General features: G+C 38.0%; 1 protein-coding gene across 2 annotated transcripts in view; it reads left to right on the forward strand.

Moving 5' to 3' along the window:
• The window catches only part of LOC104414106 (pentatricopeptide repeat-containing protein At5g65560), a 58009-nt gene extending 51183 nt beyond the window's left edge, over positions 1 to 6826 (forward strand). For both annotated transcript variants that reach the window (XM_018861231.2, XM_018861232.2), the window contains exon 5: positions 6576 to 6826. The gene's annotated coding sequence lies outside the window, so the exon portion shown is untranslated. The remainder of the gene's footprint in view (positions 1 to 6575) is intronic.
• The last annotated feature ends 239 nt before the right edge of the window (positions 6827 to 7065 follow it).

The raw sequence follows: 7065 nt of genomic DNA on the forward strand, positions 1-7065 counted from the left end.
TTAGAGAAGTTCGTATAAACTTGACTCGGAACAAACCTTCTAGTATAGGCAATTATTAAAGATATGGGATAATAGTTCAAAAAGTCCCAAACCTAATGTACGTCGGCTAATTCATTTTAAATATTTCAGTTGTACAAATTCAATGCTAAACTTTTTAAAGATATGCCAATGTAGTAATTCTTGTTAAATTTGACCGAAAATCATTGACGTACACATCGACCAACCTACATGGCATGGTCGGCTTCAACATGAATAATTTTAGAATTCTTTATTTTTTGTTCTGAATTTTTGTTCTTCTTTTTTTCCTTTTCTTTTGGGCAACAACCGATCTTAGGCAAAGGCCACCTTCGCCAAGGCAAGGATGATCTTCACCCTCACTAGATTTGGCGAGGCTAGTTGTCACCCCCCGATCCTCTGAGCGCGTGCCTATCCCTCAGTGGTCAATCAAATAGCAACGTCCTAGGACGCATCGCCGACCCATTCATTTTAATGCGCATGCGGAAGCGAATAAATAAATTCCCATATAACACGAAGATGGGATAGAAAAATAGGGTCACAATTTCATAACTACAACACACCTTTATACACAATAGACTAGGTCATTTACAAGCTAGTCCCTATTCACAAAAATCTACAATGGGTTGATCCTCAAAACGAGCTGTCTAGCGACCAGCTAGCAAAACTCGATCGCCGATTCTTCAGTCTCCACGGGAGCCAAGCGAGACGTCGGGTTCTCCACCACGCCATCGGGAGGGTAAGCTGGATCCTCATCCAGAACAACATTAATCACCACAACGGGAATATCAAAAGTCCTAAGGGGACCTAACCTAATGCCATTGGGTGCATAGCGGAACCATGCTCTGAATCAATGAGGGAACACATAACATGGATGCTCTTCGACCCAAACAGTGGTCACTACAAACTCATAGACCCAAAAGCTTCCGGGATCGAGATATGCATAAACTCGCTCAATGACTCTCATCGGTCCACCATAATGCTCAGGGGGATCCACTATCTAAGGACTTGAAAAGTTAAGCCCACAACGATGTGAGACAATATCTTAGCAATTTCACCCCCTAAACTCCAACTATGAAGGAAATACACCTAAAGGCTACTTATGCACACACAAGACAAATGACTTACATTTGCCTTTGTTCCTTCCTGCAAGTCAGTACGATTCAAAACTCAATCAATCACTTCAATTCAAATCAAAACATCAAATCAAGAAAAGTCACCAATCAATCGATCCAATCGATTCCATACCATCAATGCTATCTCTTAGTCAATCCATTCAATACTATCTATAAAATTCAATCTCATCAAGATCTGCTCACCTTAAGCTGAAGATAGATAGTATAGCTCACCAAAAGTTGATAAATAATATAGCTCACCAAAAGCTGATAAAGTATATTGCTCACCTTAAACTAATATGTCAAAGCCCACATGCTGATGTAATATACTGATAATGCTCACCAAAGTTGATAAAGTATATTGCTCATCATAAGCTAATATATCAAGGCCCGCAGGCTGATATAGTATACTGATAATGCTCACCAAAGCTGATAAATAATATAACTCACCAAAAGCTGATAAAGTATACTGCTCACCCTAAGCTGATATATCAAGGCCCGCAAGCTGATATAATATATTGATAATGCTCACCAAAGCTAATAATAGATATAGCTCACCAAAAGATGATAAAGTATACTACTCACGCTAAGCTGATATATCAAAACCCGTAAGCCGATATAGTATACCGATCTCATCAATTGACAATTCACCATTTTTATGATACACGGTAAAAATAATCATGTGTGGGTACACGATCTGCCTTAGCCAAAGTACCATAATTCCTTTTTAAAAATCCCGCCATTTAATATAGTCCATAAAAATATTTTTGGCATTATAAACCGACACCTGGTGTTTCCCGATTAAATACTTGAATTACTCAATTTTTGGATAAATTCCCAAAATTACAAATATCACTCAAATAGCACAAATTAGCATTCAATTAAATAAACCAACCACACAATTGCAATCAGCACGAAATTCCAATCACCGACTATCTCAGTATAATTTTTGGAAAATAATAAATAATTAAATAAATACCAAAAATAATAATAAATACAAATAAATGCCATAAATGCAAACTTAGGCCGAAAAAGCATAATTAAATACCAAAACGGGCCCAAAAAAATTTCTGAACCTATCTAGATAAATACTATAACTTATCTAGTCTCTAATTACACTACTTTAATCACCTAACATGTAATAACGAATAATTAAATTGCTAATCAGTTCTAATTAACCACATAAACCATACTTAGCCTAAATTAATCAACCCTTAAGCATCATTAACTCCCTAAGCGGAGATTAGTGAGTTAACTCACCGATTTTAAAATCCAATAAGTTCACGGCAACAGCAAGGCGGAGATGAGCAACAAACTCCAAAGCGGCAGCACCCTACGATGCCCGAAAGGGGTCCGAAGTGGGCCTCGAAGCCCACGGCTTCTTGCTGGTCTCGGCTTCTGGTCAGTGGGCCGAGAGGGTTGGAACGGAGGCCGATTGGTGTGGGAACGGTGGAGGACGAGCGAACGGGCTGTAGTGGGCTAAGCGGGGACTTCCGACAACTGGACGTACGGTGGCTAGAGGGGTTGGCGATGGCAGGGGAGGGCTGGCTCGGTTCCTCTGGTTTTTCTGCAACTTTTGGGAGCTCAAACACTTTAAACATGGAGAAAGCAAGTCTGAGGAAGAAGGTGATAAGGCTAAAGAGAAGGGGGGTCCCTCCAAGTCTTTTAGAAGACACAAATGTCCCCTTTGAAATCAACCAACATACCCCACCACTTCTGCCATTGACCAGCAGCCCTTATCCACCCCAAACTTCCCCAACACACTTGCCAAGAAGTCTAAAAGGTTGTGCAACAAGGGGACTACGAATTTACAACATTTTCCTCCAAATTGGATTCAATTTGGTCTCCATAAATTCCACCAAGGTGTCCTCGACCAAATTGACATTTTTCCTCGCCAATGGAACCAACTTGCATTCCAAAAACATGATAAAAAATTATCCCCTAAATTTTCCGGTCAAAGACGGCCTTACTTTTAATTTTTGCCAAAAATCTCGGTTTGTAGAAAAATGTTTAGAGGATGAATCGACGGTCCTAAAATGACTCGTGACATGATAGAACTTTTAATTTTTGAAATCAGATTCAAACTCGCGGTTAATTTCAATTTGAAGCGATTTTAGCATGACATAGCCCATTGGGTAGCTTTCCGAAATTTTTAGTGCAATTGACTCATGATTGATTTATTTCGAGTCACAATGTACATCTTCCACACATCGGCAACCCTTGGTTGTCGTGAAAATCTCAAGATTTCAAATACAGACATAGGGTACCCAAAACGATAGAAAAATCGATCTAGTGCCGATCGATGATAATTTTGCAATCGTGTGGAATCACCCACACTTTGATTACATATCTCGGCTGAATCAACCTATCCCTGATCTCTAGTCAATTTTGACAATGCCGTAATTACCCTTGCAGATTAGCACGGTCGAACAATCGATTTCTGGTCTAATTCTCAACTCTATTACATTTATATTCCTTAATGGCTTCACCTGATAGGCTAGTTATTTCATGAATGACCAATTTAGAGAAAAGAACTATAGGCACGTTGATGAAAAGCCCAACTTATCCGATCGAAATCAAAACCTAAAAATCAGGATGTCACACTGGCCCTTACTTGTGGCCGATCATAGTGATCGCTTGGGATTAGCTATTGGCAAATAAAAAAGAAAATAAAAACTCAAAAATTATCCACAACATTTTTTGTGATGCATAAGACCCGACCGACGTCCATATTGATTATTTCCAGCCAAAATTGATCGGAAAGATTATATTGACAAATCGCCGAAAGCTTTAGGACTAAACCGGCATACATATACTGCAGAAATACGATATTCACAAATATAGTTGCGTTTTCATCTTGATTTTCTTGTACAAAGTTCAGTCAGCCAAAGCGACGAAATTAATCCGCCAAAACACAACGTCCACAGCTTTTTTTTTTTTTTTTTCGCTAAAAACAATTCAAGCCACACACGTGACAAGCTCAATTAAAATGCATCAAGAATCATGTTTATACATCCAATGAGACTTTTCCAACGGAGGACTTTAGTTAAGTTGAATTTACATTACTAAAATGAGGGAGTTCTACCGTGAAAAAATTAAATGCACAAGCGCGCCATACCATGATAAAATGTGTCATGCTACAATGAGAAGTACATAACAGGAAATGCTATCTAGCAAGTGACCTATTGATTTTTGTTGCCCCTCCCTCCTCTGCTACCTTCTTCCCACACTGAAAAGGCGAGAACCACATCTTAAGGAATAACGATAGATGCATTGTCATCGAAAAGAAAAAGCCTAGTGAAATTTACCCAAACTTAGACCACCGGATGAACCTAATTCAGCGAGTTTTCACACAATAAAGGGGAAAGAAAAAGACAGAATCTAATGAAAGCTCAACACGAATATTTCTGAATAATAAAAACAAAAACATGCAAAGCAGGCAGAACTTTGTCTTCAGGGAGACGGCGAGCGTACAATCCAATTTCCACGATAAGCTGATGAGAACTTCCGGGGGAAATACTAGAAAAAATGTCTATATGATTAATAGATAAAGGTTCTTTTTTTCTTTTTTCTTTTCTTGTTCTTTTATTTAAATATTTTTTCACTTAAATAATTGATTGAAATTTATGACATTTAAGTGAGTGTTATTTAAAAAGTCATGGCACTTAACTAAGTGTCGTATAAAAATTATGACACTTATGATATGTTAATCCATTATATTTGTCACCACCCATCGTGGTGGCTCTGCTGGATAAGGTCCCGTTAATCCTTGCTCTCAAGGTGAGGAGTTTGAAACCCAAGGGAGGTGCTTGGTGCATTAACCGCTTGCACGGGGTGGTGGTTCCCTCGTGTGGCCCTAGGTTTGCTCGCCGGCTACCAGTTGCCGGCTGTACGAGATTCTCTTGGTCATAAAAAAAAAAAAAATCCATTATATTTGTCAATTTTTTAATAGACAATGACTAGTTTGAACTTTTAGTGGAAAGTTTTTTTTTTTTTTTTTTTTTTTTTTTTTTTTTTTGGTGTTGGTGGAATTGCCTCAACCGGTAGCCGAAGCGTAAATCCCCAAGTGCTATGTAAGCGGGAGGACCCACCACCCCCGGCAGCACACTTAAGTCACCAAGTAACTCCGTCAAAGCCTTTGCTTCGCAAATGTTTCGAACTCCTCGACTCTCTCGTAAAGGTTCACTGAATCCTACTCAGCTGAGCCACCACGGCCGGCAGTGTGGAAAGTTATTCATCTGTCTATTTGTCATAATTGGCTTGTTTGACAGGAAAGCTACAGCTATCAGCGATCTTGTCTGGCGCCTGAAAATGACCGATTTTGATGGAACAGTTGAGCGCTTTTACTAAAGTGGGTTCATTTTCTTATATAATTTTTCGATGGCAACTTTCTTATATCTTAAATTATCTTTTTTCGACCAAAAAAAAAATTATCTTTCAGCACATATGCACACTTACATGCATGCGTGCAAATGAAGATGTTGCAGTCCTGACTAAGCTAGTATTCACGATGAGTTAGTTACTTATGATTACTGTTGATTCTATGCAGGGTTAATATGAATAATATCTTTTGCATTATTAAGCATAATGTTTTAAATGACTAGTACATGTTGTGATCATATATATTTGAGCTAAACTAGTCTTCTAGTATTGTTGTTGATAAATTGACTAAATGGATTTCTTTCTCAACCATTTCGTGATCATGTCTAGAATAGATAATTTCAACAAAAGAATATTGACTAGAATTGATAAGTTTGGGCTTTCCATTAGGGGCATGTCTTTTTGACTAATATCAATCCTATAGTGCCTAATAGATTGCTATGCGCAAAGATGGCATCTTGATAGATGTTGGTCTACACTAATATTGCCTTCCCTACTGTGTCTGAGCTTTCAATGGAGTGATGGACTGCACTATCAAAATGAGGGTATCTGAAGTGAGCAGCCACACTGTCAATGGCTCTTCATTTGGGTAAATTAGTGATTGGGGGCTGTGTAGGGCATCCCTTTAAACTGCATTTGTGTGTATTGCTGTAATTGAGGGCTGTAAACTTTGCATTGGATATCCTGTCTCTTGAACTTTGAGCTTCCCATCTGTTGAATGACGAGTTACTTAGAATCCCAAATTTGCTTTTGCGCTTATGTTTTTCCACCTTTAAACTCGACTATTGAATAAATTAAATCCCCAATTTCTTAGTTTTCTTAAGTAGCTGGGTTAGGATGCCAAGTTCAAATTTGGCATTGACTCTTGATAGGAACTCTAAAGCCTTCTCAGCTGCCAAGTTTATCTGAATTCAATGTATGGAATCAGTTTTGAATGGCTTCTCTTAAAATATCGTTGAAGCATTTGCAGAATCCTTTTTGATACAGGATCAGAATATATGGTTGTTTTCCTGATTATGATCAAGTTGGATTTGGTTTTTGATGCAAATTAAAAATCTTTGATAGGTTTACAAGTATGCTGCATCATCAAAGGAAGAGGGGGAAGACCAGTACCAAGCTACAATCACTTTGTACCATCCATCAACCTCATAAATTCTACTTCGTTTCCCCTTTGCATGCGCCTATGGGTCCTTATTTTAAGAAGTCACTTACCCTTCATTTTGCCTTCACAGAACCACAGATATGGCATTTTTGCAGTTTAGGGTAGTTGCTATCTGTATGTGCCAACGTCTGGGGATTTACATCATTGTAAATGAAAATAGAATGTGAGTGCAACTTTTCTTCATTTAGTGATTCAAGAATCAATGTATTTCTTGACTCCTCCGTCATGTTTATGATACAGTTATCTCCTACAGAGTTTTACAGGCACGTCAAATATGAATTTTTTAGTCTAAATCTTAATTTTAGATTTTAAGAGAATCTAATGGATAGAAGTTTTAGTTGTCATTGTTTTTAGGAAAAAAATAAAATAAATTATGGTCGTTATCTTTTGATT

The sequence above is a fragment of the Eucalyptus grandis genome, chromosome 8 (genome assembly GCF_016545825.1).
Source record: "Eucalyptus grandis isolate ANBG69807.140 chromosome 8, ASM1654582v1, whole genome shotgun sequence".
NCBI classification, from domain to species: Eukaryota; Viridiplantae; Streptophyta; class Magnoliopsida; order Myrtales; family Myrtaceae; genus Eucalyptus; species Eucalyptus grandis.